Here is a 14,083-nt window from a genome sequence, read left to right as displayed (position 1 = left end):
ATCTCAGTTAAGGAATACAGAGAAGATGCGAGAAGAGTCTCCCTGGATTCTGAGACTTGTCAGGCCTCCTGTCCACTCTTTGCTCCTCCTGACTCACATGGAGATGAATGACACTCTTGCAAGAGACCAGGGATGGTTCTTGGGATGGGGAGACTACGAACTGCTGCCAATAAGCTGAAGCACCAGGAGCACAGCAGATATTTTCTTTTGTACCTCAAATGACAGAACTAGAATCCCTGGAAGGAAATCAACAGCAGATAGATTTCACCCCTGTGTAAAGCAAGACCTCTAGGCTAGTCCCTTCTAGCAGAAAGATGCTATGATTTTAAGATTTTATAATTCTCTGCTCTCCAAAACCAGCAAGTTCCAAAAGAAAAGAATTCCCAATGTTCATGGTGAGAACTAAATATATTCTCTAACACCCTGTGGTGTTAGATTGGTATTGGGTATCCACACATGTGTTGCACACAAGGGCAGGGAGAAGGATCAAAGAAGAGCTAACGTGGGTGGGCTGTCTAGGCAGGGGGCCTGTACCCTGACTACGACAGAACATCCGGTGTGGTATTGAGAGGATACTGACTTGGGGTGGAGGAGCCTGTTGGAAGAGATGAACTTGAAGTTTCCTCTAGCACAAAGATCCTATGATTCGAAGATTTTGTAATTCCTTGCTCTCCAATACAAGCCAGCTCTCAAACAAAAGAACTTTGTGAGAATTAAATCTATTCTCCTACTTATTTGTAAGATTGCCTCGATAGTAAGGCATTTCACGCAGGAGTTCTTGCCATAAGCACAGTGGAAACCAAACAAAAATAAATCCAGACACTATTGGCACAAGAAAAAAGTTACATTGTAAGTCTTCTAAATTAGACACAGTTTATGCATCACAGAATTATGTGACAGCATGCACCATCAAATGACAATAGTGATACCTCCTCAGCAACTGTATAGCACTTAGTTTACAGAATGCTTTTACATGCGTACTGGCCAGGTCACTCCGCAAGGACCAAATACTAAAGTTGCTTGGTCAAGCTGAATAAGGGGTTCCCATCAGGTTAAGATATCTATATTTCTCAAGGCTTATAAAATAAGAAAAAGCAGAAATGAGAAAAACGTTCCTGTGAAAGGCTGGCTTTCGTTAAGCTAAAGCAGGTACCACCCACTGGTACCTCTATCCGATGACTGAGTAGGTGAGTCTGTTAGTAAGTTCTATAACCAAGAGACCATGCCTCCAAGTTGGAGAAATGGAAAAGATCCTTTCTCTTGACAGAAAATAAAATATAATAAAAAGTAAAAGTTCAGGGGCTGGCCTGGTGGCGTAGCAGTTAAGTTCACACGTTCCACTGCAGCAGCCGGGGGTTCACCGGTTCGGATCCCGGGCACGGACCTGCTCACTGTTCACCAAGCCAGGTTGAGGCAGTGTCCCACACAGAAGAGCTACAACTCTACAACTATGATACACAACTATGTCCTGGGGCTTTGGGGAGAAAAAAGAAAAAAGAGGAAGATTGCCAATAGACATTAGCACAGGGCCAAACTTCCTCAAAAACAAAAAAAAATTAGAAGTTCAGTTTTGCTCCATTTTACATAATGTGCCAAAGCCTAGACCACAACCTTCAGGAAGGCCTGGTCTTCTGCCCAGGAACAAAAGAACAATGGAGGGGTGGGAAAACCTGTATCCTTTCCTCTTTCTAAAGCCATTAGGTGGGGCTAACAAAGTAGGCATCTGCATGGAATGTGGGTAATAGCCTTTCCCAGAGGAGGGTGTCAGAGCCCAAGCAAAGTAAGGAGAATGCCACTTAGGAGGGCTGCCCAGTGCAGATGTCCGAGCTTCAGTGGGGGAGGCAGGCATTAATGAGGCTGGGGGATGGGGGAGTGTAGGGGAGGGTCATGGGGTGGAATGTGGGAGCCCCAGCAGCACGAAGAGGATGGTCTGGCACAGGGCTTAGAGCCCAAGTGCATGGGAGAGTGGTCTAGTCAAGAAGTGGGGACCCCAGGGGAGATAAGGAAGGTCACACTGGGGGGTGGAAGGGAGGCTTGGTGGGCTGAGGAGCATGTCTGCTCATGGGATGAGGGACTGGCCTGTGTGGAATGTCAGAACCAGAAGGGTGGAAGAGGGGTATTTGCACAGGAAAGGTGGCCATGGCAATGGGAGATTGGTACCTACGGGGAGGGGCAAGATAGATCAAATAAGAAAAAATATTAGGAAATTGGGATCCAGATTTCTCACTCTAGAGAAAGTAGTTATAAGTACGGAAAGGACGAAAACTAAAATGAATCCTGTGGTGTTAAATTGGAATTGCGCTTGGGAAATCATGGTTTTAACATACACAACTAGATACATAGATGAGGCTAGGAGTGGGAAAACCCTCCCCTGAAACTCATAGAAAGTGGATTGCTGACCCAAATCAAGGTTCTGTGAGCAAGGAAGAGCAGAGGGACTGACTGTTAAATAGCAAACATCTTGCCAGTGCACTGCCCAATAGATCATCAAAGTAGGGAGCAAATGCCCTGGGCTCTAGGATGCTTTCACCAACTCTTTGATTTCCTGGGCTTTACCTACTAACCTACAGTATTTCTAGATTCCTGCTAGACCAGTGGTCAGCAAATTTTTTCTGAAAAGAGCTGGATAGAAAATATTTCAGACTTTGTGGACTAAGAGGCAATGTCCTCAACTCTCTGAGCAACTGTTCACCAAAAAGTAAACGGCCTTTTTTATTTAAACATTTTTTTACGTTTTACATTTGAAAATGTAAAAACTATCCTTTTTTTTTTTAATGTTGTATTCAGGAAAGATTTTTTTATTGATATCATAATAGTTTATAGCATTGTGAGATTCCAGTTGTACATTATTATTTGTCAGTCACCATATAAATGCACCCCTTCACCCCTTGTGCCCACCCCCCAACTCCCTTCCCCCTGGTAACCACCAAACTGTTCTCTCTGTCCGTGTGTTAGTTGTAAAAACTATTCTTAATTCAAAGTCCATACAAAAACAGGTGGGGAGCCAGATTTGTCCCACAGGCCATAGTTTGCCAACCCTGCTGTAGACCACCCCATCCCCAGCACTCCCATGATGGGCCCAGATTGGCGGCTCTTCTGGGACTTAACCTGCTAGATCTATGGCATCCACAAGATCCCCTGGGGCAGCCAGATTCTTAAGCCTACTTGCTTCTTGTCATCCCTGTCCTGAGGGCAACCTATGTTCTGAAACACTCCTTTCATTACAACAAACAGAGCCAAATTTAGGGACAAAAAATAAAAATTCCCCAAAGATCTTTTTGGCAATACTGCATTTGCCTCAAAAGGGCCAGTTTTCACAATTCCCAGAGATTAAAAATAGAGCTCTGTTGGAATGTGAATGTATTTAAACATTTACTAGTAATTTAGGTCACTGTTAGGCCGCTTGGACATAAGTGTTTTTAAATGCCAGAGTAAACATCTCGGGTCCATTCCACCACTAATTGTCTACCAGTGGGAGTGTTCAGTATTGGTTTAGCATTGGTTTAGTCATTTCAGTATTGGTAGGCTCGTTCACAAACATAGCTCATGTCAACTCTGTCCCCCTTATACAAATCAGGAAACTGAATATCAGAGAGATTAAACTACACACTGTAGGTTACACAGTGACTCACTCAGCTCAGGCTGCTATAACAGAATACCACAGACTTGGTGGCTTAAACAACAGAAGGTTATTTCTCACAGTTCTGGAGGCCAGGAAGTCCAAGATCAAGGAACTGGCAGATTTGGTTCTTGGTCAGGGCTCTCTTTCTGGCTTGCAGATGGTTGCCTTCTTGCTGTGTCCTCATGCGGCAGAGAGAGGAAGCTCTGGTGTCTCTTCCTCTTCTTCTAAGGGCACTAATCCCATTATGGAGGATCCACCCTCATGACCTCATCTAAACCTAATTACCTCCCCAAGGCCCCACTTCCTAATATCATCTCATTGGGAGTTAATGCTTCAACATATGAATTTGGTGGGAGCACAAACATTCAGTCGATAACACACAGTTATCCAGAGCTGGGATCCATACTCTGGCTTTCTACACATAGGATTCGCTTCCCTACACAATTTCCACTGAAACTTTACCCCATTCTTGAATAGTAGATCGTTCCCACCTGACTGCCATGCTGCCTACAATAGAATGAGTTTATTTATAAAACACTTTTCAGGAAAAAATCCAATCCTCCCCATATAAACTCTATTTTGAACATGTTCACAATTATTGGACATTTTCCAATCATAAACTACTTGACAGTATGTAATAGTGATTTTCTTCACTTTTGCTGACAAATTCTCCTAAGAGATATTCATGTCAAAATTCTGCAAACACCCATTTACTCGAAGACAAAATTTGTTCAAAAGTAAACCTTAATTGTTTCATGAAGTCATTCTCTTCACCAAAAATTGAAATGGAACTTTGACCAGTACAAGGTCAAAAGTTTTCTGTTCCTTGTTTAAACTAACAATTCGTTTTTGCACAACATCTAACGTCAAAAAATATAACAACACTTTCATTTCCAAACACTTAGAGGAAAATTTAACCACATCGCATTAGAAACAGAACTCTCAAGAGTAAAACACTCAACAATTAAACAATCTGCTTCCGTGGCTAAATTGCATGTTTTATTTAAACTTAATCTTTAAAAATTTTAAATATTAATACAACACCTGGACTATTCTTAGCAATTATCTTGTTCTGTTCACCCAAAGTAGGACATTCTATAGAAATTATTTTTATTTTAATGCAGTATTTCTGATGCAAAAAAAGGCAGATATTCTAAAAATTTGACTAATAGAAGCTTCTTCTCATGTATATAGAATCTAAAGGAAAAAATAATAAATTAATTGTCTAAGTTTTGCACTCTATATTTTTCTCCCTAAACTTATTCTCAAAAAGAAAACATATGCTATGTAGAAGACAGTATCCTAAAAAACATTCTACTATGTTTCCCAAATGCCATTAAAAGCCAAAATACTGTTGTGACTACAATAAGTTCCACATGGGTCTGACCCATGGTGGTTATAACCCAGCATTCAAGCATTGGATCCCAGGGACATATAAACCAGTATTTCCATGAGTGTCACTTAAAATATTAAAAAATATTCTATAGGGAAAAAAATGATTATGTGAGCAATAAGTTTGGGAAATTCTGATCGAAACAAAGTAAAATATGATGAAACATTTAAGTATCTAGAGAAAGAAAGAAACTAATAAGAAGCACATATCCATTATCAGATTTAACATATGTTACTCTTTTGGAAACTAAAGTCAAGAACTTTTCATTAGGACATTCTTTTATCCCCAGGAAGAAAGTGACATTAACCATTTACTGTGGACCTTGTTTTTGTTTTTGTTTTTTTTTAATGGAAATTCTCTATTTTCCCAGCTTCCAAGATGCCACATTACCCATCCTGGCTTTTCCCTGATTCTCCACTCCTGGTTCCCTGCTCCCTCCATTTGTCCCTGTATTAATCCAGAGAAACAGAACCAATAGGAGATATATAGATATATATTTTTATATATTTACTATATTTTTTTGTTTTGTTTTGCTTTTTTACTATAAGGAATTGGCTCCCATAATTATGGATGCTAAGAAGTCCAAGATCTGCAGTCTGCAATCTGGAGACCCAAGAAAGCCAATGGTGTAGTTCCAGTGTGAGTCTGAGGGCCTGAGAACCAGGAAGGCAATGGTGTGAGTTCCAGTGCCAGTTTGAGTCAGAAGGCAGGAAAAGACCAAAGTCCTAGCTCAAAGGCAGTCAAGTATAGACAGAATTCTTTCTTACTCGGTCTCTTACTCTATTCAGGCCTTTAAGAGATTGAATGATGCCCACACTGGAGAGGACCATCTGCTTTACTCAGTCTACTAATTCAAAAGTTAAACCCATCCAGAAACATCCTCACAGACACACCCAGAAATAATATTTAACCAAATATCTGGACACCCCATGGCCCATTCAAGTTGACACACAAAATTAACCATCCCAGTCCCCAGTTGGCTTCCCTGGCTTTTCTCAAATCATTGGTATTCCCCAAGACTCACCCTTTGGCACCAGCAAATTTTTTAAAACTCTCTTCCTCAAAGAGTTTGTTCATTCTTAGGGCTTATGTGATGTGTTATTTATTATAACTACCTAACCAAATATTTTAATGCTGTACTTTCAATAAGAAGGGAAAAAAGGTCATGTGAAGGTTGAAAGGGGATTTATACTTATTGTGTACTTCCTCTGTGCTAGGCAATTCATTTTAATTCTTAGAATAACCCTATTATGTGTCTATTATTATCCTAGTTTAAAGATGGAAGGACCTAACTCCACACCATTTTCCAGTCCTACTTGGATTAGAGTTGCTACACAAAATACAGGATGCCCAATCAAATTTGAATTTTACATAAATAACAAATAAATTTTTAGCATAAGCATGTACCACATATTATATAGTACAAACTTATACTAAAAAAGAAAAGAAAACTATTTGATATTCAGATTTAACTGGGCCTCCTGCATTTTTATTTGCCAACTCTGGCAACCCTCACCTGGATTGGGGTCCTGCATTGCTTGCACTGGTCCTCCCTCTCCCTCAGCCTGCAGACAGACCCTTAGTGCCTGCCTGACCACCTGTCCCTGGTCACCTGCCTGTCACCAATGTCACCACATGTTGATAGCTTCCATACCCCCATCACTGTGCTCTACCCACCTGCAGAACTCTCACCACGTTGGAATTCTTCCATGCTCACTATCCGGCCTGGTTGTAGCCGTTTGGCCAAATCCTCTGAAGACCATTCCCTTCCACAAGCAGCTATGGGACAGTCGGCCCCTCACTCCACCCAGGACTTCCTCCTGATTGAGTGTCCCACCAGCACACAAACCACCCCCACCTTCCACACAGTACGAGGTCCTGTGGGAAGGGGGAAAATGTGGATAGATAACTGATAAAAAGCAAACCCAGAGAGGCAAGTCACAGCTAAGGGCAGCAGAATGAGCCCCAGAAAGGAGGAGTAGACAGGATTTGTGTTCAACATTTTTTCAACATGGATAAGACTGTAAGCTTCATGTTTATCAAATCAGTGAATTCCACAAGGCTGGACGACATAGCTAACTCACTAAATATTGGAATCAGAACCAAAATCAACAAGATGAAATTGAACAGGACTAACAGGAACTGCTGTGTTTAGGTTGAGAATAACAGTGACATAAGGTAGAACTGTGGGCCAGCAGTTCAGATAAAGACGACCTCAGCATTTTGGTTCAACACAAGTTCAAGGATAGGAATTAGCATGTAGTAGGGGAAAAAAACAAAACTTAAATTCAAACACACACTATATCAATTCTTAATTTCACCACTAAATTGCAGTGACCCAAGTCCCTGTCTCCTCAATGTAAAATAGGTATAACACCAAACTCACTAAATTATGAGGATTGAGAAGATAACACACATTGAGCATGTCATAACACTTGGAGGACAATCTATTGAAACATTAATTTCAGTTTTGTTCTCTTTACTGTAGAAAAAAATGGGAAGACAAGGTTTGTGTGCTAATATTTGAGTCCTTTAATGGCATTTATATGGCAGGGCCAAAGCAAAAGTTGCCAACCACCAGAAGCCAAATAAACCCCAAAAAACACCTAGCCTTAGAGAGAGAAATCGGATCAATCAGTGAAAAGTGTTGCCGGGGGGTGGGGGGTGTTCCTGAAACTTAGAGAAAGAATGGGGGCTTATGGCAGACACCGGTGCTACATACCCACGCAGACTCCTAAGAGGTGACAGGCCCCCTAGTGAGTGCTGTCAGAAGGCCACAGCAACTGACCACTAAGAAGCCTGCCTTGAGAGCCATGGTAAAGATCCCTGTGCCCAGGCTTAGCTCAGAAACTGTGGAGCCTCCTGCCTTCAGGGGACTGAGTCAACTTAGTCAGGAAGCACAGGTGTGGTGGCCAGTGTGGGCTCAAGTCCAGAGCTCCTCTTGGGTGTCTGGGCTGTGAGAGACCTCAAAGACTCTTGCACAACCAAGGAGCAGGGGCTAGGGGGGATTAGGATGGAATTGCATGATGGAGATTGAATTGGCTGGCTGCCAAATGGGTGGGGCCACGCAGCAGATTGACCTGATGTAGGAGTATAAATAAATACAACATTTATTTTCATTCAAATATTAGGGAGTATAATTCACACTCTCTACAGAGTTGAAAGGGCTTGTTCAGTAGAAGAGACTCGAGCCAAATCCAACCATACCACTGTGATTTAACCCACTTCTCCAAGCATCATTTCTTTCATTTGCCAAAAAAGAAAAAATAGCACCTAATTCGCAAAGCTTTTGGGAGAATTACATGAGGTAACTTGTGGTAAAAATCCTAGCATAGTTCTTAGTGTAGTGTGGTTGTGTTTTATACAAATTTGAGTTCTGTGGATTTAAAGTAGCACAATAAAAATATAAGCCCCATTATATGGCAAAATTTGAAATAATATGAATCCTACTTTATATTTATTCCTATGTGGAAATGCATCTTGAATGGGTATCATTTGCTAATCACTAATGAATGTGGAGAATAAAAATAAAAGAAGTCTAGGATGACTCCCACAGTTCTAATTTGGGTGACAAGTACTTACCAAGAAAGGCCAGGAATATGGAGGGATGGGGAGAAGTTTTGTAAGGGCAGTGGAGAGGTGATGTCTTTAAGTTGGACATGTTAGGCAGTAGATGTGGTGGAATATTCAGGTGGAGTTACTCAGCAGGAATTGCTGTTAATGGCCTGAGCCTCAGAAGAGAAAGCTGAATGGAGATATATAGATTTGGGAGTCATGAGTAAACAGCATATAACCTAGAGCATGTATTTGAAATCACTCAGAGATTGAGGATGGAGTGAGAAGAACAGAGAAGCAATGATGTAGCCCTTACAAATACCAGCACACAAGAAGAGAATGGGAACACATTATCCCTAAAGGAATCTTAAAAGGAATGATCAGAGAGGTAGACAGAAAACCAAGAGGGAATGTTGTCACTGAGGCTGAGTATAGAGAGAAATTTAAGGCTAAAGAAGTTGTCATCCATGTCAGATCACAGAAAGGTCAATAAAGTCATAAAATTTTCATTAGCTGTTGAAGATCAATGGTGAGCCTTGCAGGACAACTTCAGTGAAAAAGTGGGAGCAAAGATGGGCTACAGGAATGTCCACTTTCAAGGAGGTGATACTTGCACTGGATGCTGCACTAATTGGATATACTTGGAATATTTGTTCTAACTCTAGGCACTGTTGAGTGTGAAGTACTGATTGGAGGAGGAAGCCACTGCATAGGAGAAGCAGACAGGCATCAAGACTAGGCAGTGGAAATAGAAGATAAAGTGGAAAATTCAGGAAAAACCAGACAAATAAGCAATATTGTAAGGAAATGAGAAAGACAAAACAAAGGAACAGAAGCAGAAATGTAGAGTGATTTACATTCTTTTAACTACAAGAGTGACAGTTTCCAGGAACACAGAGGAAATCAGACCCCGTGGGGTTAAGGGTCTCAGCACAGTGCATTCTCCACTCCCTGTTGTGCTGGCACAGGACTCCTTCATGATGCAAAGAGCATGATGAGGAAATTCTCAAGCTATGAAGGAAAACATAACTGGTGCAGAGCCTTAAATGATCTCAGAATGTCTATCCGGGAGAGAGAGCTTTCCATGTAAAACGATTAACTTGAACCTGGGTGCTCAAGACACACCCTGCGGTGCTGCTTCTCCCACTGATTCTCCTCTGACTCAGTGTTGAGTAATAAATCAAGTGAGTGAGTATTCACATTGACTTGTGCAGTTTTCTCTCAGATTGCTGCTTGAGGGGAAACCACAGGACCAGGATAAGGAAGGAGCTGAGTATAAGGATATGAACTGATCCAGGCAACCTATTTGCTGGAGAATTCCCCTGCCCCTCAGAGGGTTGGGCCCACTCCGAGTGGGGAAGAAAATATGGTCCAAGCCACTCTATGAGGACCTACAAATAGAGAATTCTCAGAAGACAGCCACCAAGATAGTGGTAGGAGTGGGGATGGGGAGGGTTGAGACTAGAAACTGTCACAGAAGAATAAGCAGTTGACTGAACCAAGAATTTATAACCACACAAGGACTAGAAAATAAAATTATAGCTATGTTTAAATAATTGACAAATTTGATCTTATTCCCTGTGGATGCAATAGAAGGAACTAGAGACAAAAGGTACAGGGGAAGCTGCTTTTTCTGCTCTGATATAAGGAACAACTTTCTAATTATCTGATCCTTCCCAAAAATGGAACAGAATGCATCCCAAAGTCAACAGCCTCTCCAGCACAGAAAGCATTAGACCAGAGGCTGGATAACATTACTGTTAGTGGAGATACTTCATTCTTTTGGCCTCACACTTCTGTTTAGAAGCACTTCAGTAATACTCCAGGCCTCTCTCCTCACGTCTCATCCCTCCCCAGGAGAAAAGAAGGGACATACCTGACTGGGAGTTTGAGAGAAAGAACCAGGCTTGCACCTCAGCTCCTGCCCTGCTCCACCCTGCCTTGACCTGAAAATGCAAGATTCATGCATCTTGGCTGCTCTCAGGAGCAGGGGGTGGTCTGCAGGTGTCCAGCTGTGGCTGACAGCGACCGATTCAGGGGAAAAGTGCTGGCAAGCCTCCTTGGTCCATGATCTTAAGTCATAGTTTCCTATCTGCTGTATCAGATAATATTTTCATCTCTATCTGTCTGCTTCTCAACTGGTTCCAAACTCAGACAAGGAAAAGGGAGTTTTTATATGGCCCCCTAAATATCGAAGAATATCTGTGAGGAATATTGTCCTGGGAAAAAGATTGGACCACATAACTCTAAAATCATTCTATATGTAGGATTCTGAGACTTTATGACTTTCAGATACTTCTATAGGACCTTCTAACTTCATGTCTCATTGACATTTCAAATTCAATGAATCTAAAATTAAATTTCTCTTCCCTTCAAATCAGCTCACTTTCCCAACATTGTTGTACATCAAAGGTACAACTGGCCCCACATTCACTGAGATTTAAAAGGTTAAAGTTCCTAAATGGCAGGGAAGTTGAAAACATCCCTATCACGATTTTAAACCAATACTGACATCATTAAGAGGTGGTCAAAAGCCTCACTGTGATTGCCAAGATCTAGTGAGAGTGTAGAGAAAAGAGAGAGCCAAGGTCAACATCCAGAGGTGCTGTCAGAGAGCTGGGAGGGTGACAGGAGAGTGAGAAACCTACCATGAGGACAAAGAAATAATTCCCAGAGAAAACAACAGCGGAAGATCATGCCATAGAAACCAAAAAAAGAGTGTTTCAAGAAAGAAGCACAGTCAAATGCTACTGAAAGAACAAGAAGATGAGAAGTGAGTATAGGCTATTGGATTTGATGATTAAGTAATTCCTGGGAATGAGAACAAGTGGGGCTGAAAGGAAAAAGATTATTTCCCATTCATTCATTCAACCAACATTTATTGAGCATCTAGGGGTTATGAATTCCAAGCATGTAAGACACTCTCCCTGTCCTCAAGGCACTTATAGTCCAAGAAGAAAACAGAAAATGGACAATTATGCCAGAGAGTAGGAAGTGCCTCAAGGGCTCTGGAAACACATATGAAGAGTAAGTAACCAAGACTAGTGGAGAGGACAGAAGACCAAAGGTAGCCTTTCTGGAAAAGATGACATCTGAGCTGTGCCTAAGCAGGAGTGACCAGTCAAAGAAGAAGAGAAGGGGGCCCTATACAGAGAGGGCGTAATGGCTGGAGAGCACGCCTTGCACTTGGGTAATAGAGAGCAACCCAGCATGGCTAGAACTAAAGATTCCCGCAGGGAAATGGTGGAGAATGAAGCTGAGAGGTAGTGAGGAGCTAGAACACAAAGGGCTTTGTGGGGCACGTTAAAGCCAATGGGGAGTCGAGGAGAGATTTTTAGCAGGAAAGTGACATGAATAAATATGTCTTTAGAAAGACAGCTCTGGTGGGCAAATGAAAAATGAGTTGGGAAGTCAAGGTCAAGAACGGTTGCTGGAAGACTGAAGTAGCCTTAATAACGTCACTGATAGCTAACGAGTGCCAGAAAGAAGGGAGAGGAGAACGTAAGAGAGATTATACATTAAAAAGGGAAAGAATATGCAGTGCAGGATAAAGGAAAGAGGTGAAAGATAATTCCCAAATTATAACCGGGTCGACTGAGTCAATGACTATGCCGTTCATTTAGAAATGGGATACAGGAGAAAGAGAGGGTTGGAGGAAGGAAATGATGAGTTCTATTTTGGAAATGATGAATTGGCTTGTGCCTTTGGAACACCCAGGTAGAGACTGTTTAAAAGCAGTTTCTGAGTGTCTCAGCGGGTAGGTGGGAGGTAGAGTCAACAAGTTTGACAACACAGACAAGGAGAAACATAGAATATTAACTCAAGAGAGAAGGAGGGTTGAAAAATGTTTTATAGGAAAGAAGTGAGTTGAATATGTTTATAGACATGAGGGAATAAATCAATAGAAAGAAAGAAACTGAAGGTGATGGGGCCAGGGAAGTCACAGGGAAGGAGCAGCGGTGGTGGTTCTCTCATGTTTAATTTTACCTTGTAGTGCAACAAAAGGAGACATAAAACACACTCTTGAGTTAACTGGTAAATTGCTTCAATACACATCACAAGCCATCTAAAACAGATGGTAAACTGCTGAAACGAATTAGGCTCCACCAACCATTTCAATGGAACACTGCATGGTATGGAAAGAAAAATACTTGGCAAGACAAGAAGAATGAGTCAGAAATAAGTGGCGCGTGGTATGAGTCATGCATCCAAGATCAATAAAAACCTGGCTCTGCTCCTGACTTCATAACTTCTGAGCTTCCCCCCCTAGTCACCCAGGTTCAATGATATCCCAACAGCCTCTTCACCCACCCTTTCACTCCACATACTACCTGCTCCAGAATTCTGTTAATGCTTTGGTTCTCATGTGGGTTCTTTTCTTTCCATTCCCACCAATGCCATCTTAGTGCTCGTTCTTAGAAAAGCCCCTTCTACCTCCAGACTTCACCCAACTCCCTCAATCCGACCAGGGCAGGGGGAGGAGAGGGAAGATGGGTGAAAGGGAAAGAGAACAGCTTTCCATGTCTGCCATCGTGTCATTGCCCACTGGCTTAAGCCCAACTCCTGTGTGGACACTCAAGGCCTCAACAATATGACTCCATCCCATCGTTCCAATTTTATATCTTGCTACTTCCAATGTAAATTCTCCATTCCAGCCAAATTGACCTACTCAACCACCCCTGAAATGTTTCTCCTATTTTCCTGGCTTTATTTTTCTTTTAATTCTTTCAACAAATATACTGCAGAGAAGTCTTCCCTGACAGTACTGTCTACAGTAGCACACCCAGCCACTTTTTCTTTAATTGAGATATAATTGACATATTATATTAGTTTCAGGTGTAAAACATAGTGATTTGGTTTTTGTATATATTGCAAAATGATCACCACAATAAGTCTAGTTAACATCCGTTGCCATACATAGTTACAAATTTTTTTTTCTTGTGATGAGGACTTTCAAGATCTACTCTCTCAGCAACTTTCAAATATACTAAACAGTATTATTAACTATAGTCACTTGCTGTACATTACATCCCCTTGACTTGTTTATTTTATAACCAGAAGTTTGTATCTTTTGACTCCCTTCACCCATTTTGCGCCCCCCTCCCCAACGCCCCACTCCACCCCTGCCACCTCTGGCAACCACCAATCTCTTCTCTGCATCTATGAGTTCACTTTTGATTTTTTGGTTTTTCTTTTGTTTTGTTTAGATTCCACATACAAGTGAGATCTTATACTATTTGTCTTTCTTTTTTTTTTTTTTTTTTTTGAAGATTTTATTTATTTATTTTTTCCCCCAAAGCCCCAGCGGATAGTTGTATGTCATAGCTGCACATCCTTCTAGTTGCTGTATGTGGGACACGGCCTCAGCATGGCCGGAGAAGCGGTGCGTCGGTGCACGCCCGGGATCCGAACCCAGGCCGCCAGCAGCGGAGCGCGTGCACTTAACCGCTAAGCCACCGGGCCGGCCCACTATTTGTCTTTCTCTGTCTGACTTATTTCACTCAGTATAACGT

At 41.8% G+C, this 14,083-nt stretch overlaps 1 protein-coding gene across 1 annotated transcript in view; it reads right to left on the bottom strand.

The window, feature by feature from the left end:
• FBXL13 (F-box and leucine rich repeat protein 13) overlaps positions 1-14,083 on the bottom strand; it is a 241,386-nt gene that overhangs the window by 151,756 nt on the left and 75,547 nt on the right.

Source organism: Ceratotherium simum, chromosome 1, assembly GCF_057802395.1.
Source record: "Ceratotherium simum simum isolate JZ-2026a chromosome 1, ASM5780239v1, whole genome shotgun sequence".
Lineage (NCBI taxonomy): Eukaryota > Metazoa > Chordata > Mammalia > Perissodactyla > Rhinocerotidae > Ceratotherium > Ceratotherium simum.
This window is presented reverse-complemented; position numbering and strand designations above follow the sequence as displayed.